At 37.1% G+C, this 1,929-nt stretch overlaps 1 pseudogene; it reads left to right on the forward strand.

The window, feature by feature from the left end:
• Positions 1–1,693: 1,693 nt before the first annotated feature.
• Positions 1,694–1,929, forward strand: part of LOC101642898 — a 2,083-nt pseudogene continuing 1,847 nt past the window's right edge.

Consider the following 1,929-nt stretch of genomic DNA (forward strand, 5'->3'; position numbering starts at 1 on the left):
CACCAATGTCATGCCCCTACGAAATTCGTAATCCAGTTGCTGGCTCTATAGATTTACCCATCTTGAATTTTTTTTATATAGAAAAACATACAAAGTCAAAACAACCCAGCAACAATGACAGAATAAAACAGAAAAAAACAATGAATTTAAAAAATAAAAAAAATTAAAAACAGTGTATCAAAAGAGAAAGAAAATGATAGCATGTCACATTTTAAACTAACGACAAGTGCAAGTAATCTCTCCTCCAAGGAACTCTGTCTGACAGGAAGGCCATTTATATCCCTGGTCCATAGTCAGAGGGGTTTCACATGGGGGCACTGCACATGTGTTTTGAGTTTCACTGTTATCCATAGCCTTCTGCAAATCGGTGTCTGAAATTTAAGCTCTAATACTGGGGATAGAGCCATTCATAGCAATTAACATAAACATCTAAAAATATGAAAGAAGCAAAACCAACACTTTAATCCAACATCTCCAACAATTAAAAAAGAATAGTAAAACCAGTTTGAAGTCACCAAAATAAAGAAATAATAAATATTAGAGCAGAAATAAATGAAATAGAAAACAAAAATAATAGAGAGGATTAACAAGACCAGAAGTTCGTTCTTTGAAAGCATTAGTAAAATCAATAAACCACTGGCAAATTTTTAAAAAAGGAAAAGAAGACACAAATAACACTAATAAGAAGTGAAATTGGTGACATCAAAATAGAACCAACAAAATTAAAAAGGATAGTAACAGTATCATAAGAAATTATACTCCAACAAAATTAAAAACCTAGAATAGATGGACACATTTCTAGAAACACACCCCAACCTAAACTTACAGATTGAGGTGGAAATTTTGAATAGGCCCATAAGAAAGGAAGGAATCAAATAAGTCATTAAAAGGCAAAAAAACTTTAAACCAAAAATAGTCTTGGCCCAGACAATTTCACTGTTGAATTATAATAAACATCTTAAGAAGAGATGACAATTTCTAGTCAAACTATTTCAGAATATAATAAGGGAGGGAATACTCCTGAATTCCTTTTATGAAGGGAATATAGGTTCTGTTATCAAAGTCAGGCTAAGATGCCACTAGGAAAGAAAATTATAGATCAACAAATCTCATTAATTTAGAGCAAAAATGTCAAAAAAAACCGTAGCTAATTGAATCAAAAAGCATATAAAAAATAATATATCGTGACTGGGGCCTAATTGCATTGATGACATGTAATCTCTCGTCCAATCATTTGCTTATGGAACATTCTAAAACTTAGACGGATGTGATTGGCTGGAGGGCCTAAGCCCACCTCCAGGGTGACCTGTCTGCTTTTGTGTATCAGTTTTACTGGCTTTACTATGGCAGTTGGAGGATCGGCAGTGAAAACCTATCTGCTGGTGGGAAGAGCTGGATTCTCGTTTCAGGTCAGCATCCGAAAAACTAAGTTTGTTGTGAACTAAGGATCAGAAGATCTGATACTATTTACAGAACTATGCCTCATTACACACTCTTGGATCCCCAACTCATCTTTCCAAACCATCCCTGAATATCTGTAAGAAAGTTTCATCTGAGACAGCACTAAAAGTTCTTGGAAGGGAAAGAAGGAAGAAGATGATTGGTTGAAATAAACACGGGGTTGAATGAGTTCCAGAAAGAAGGGCTCTCAAACCAAAAAAACCCAAACAACAACTGGAAGCAACGTGCAGAGATGAGAGGGGCCACCTCAGGAAAGAAGGCAGCTGGTCCTCAGCAAAAGAATCAGGAGCCTGCTCTTGCAGGCAGATGGGGGGTCACTTTGCAGAGAATCCTCCTTCAGGATCCCACAGAAAGACCAGAAGCCTCCTGGAACACGAGATGGTGGCAGTACCAGCGAAGCACCTCAGTTACTTAGGAGGAAAGGGCCCAGGCAGATCCAACTGTGGAAAGCAAGGAGGCATTCAAAAA

Source organism: Echinops telfairi, unplaced genomic scaffold (assembly GCF_000313985.2).
Source record: "Echinops telfairi isolate 266 unplaced genomic scaffold, ASM31398v2 ScPeMD7_44;HRSCAF=162, whole genome shotgun sequence".
Classification (NCBI taxonomy): domain Eukaryota; kingdom Metazoa; phylum Chordata; class Mammalia; order Afrosoricida; family Tenrecidae; genus Echinops; species Echinops telfairi.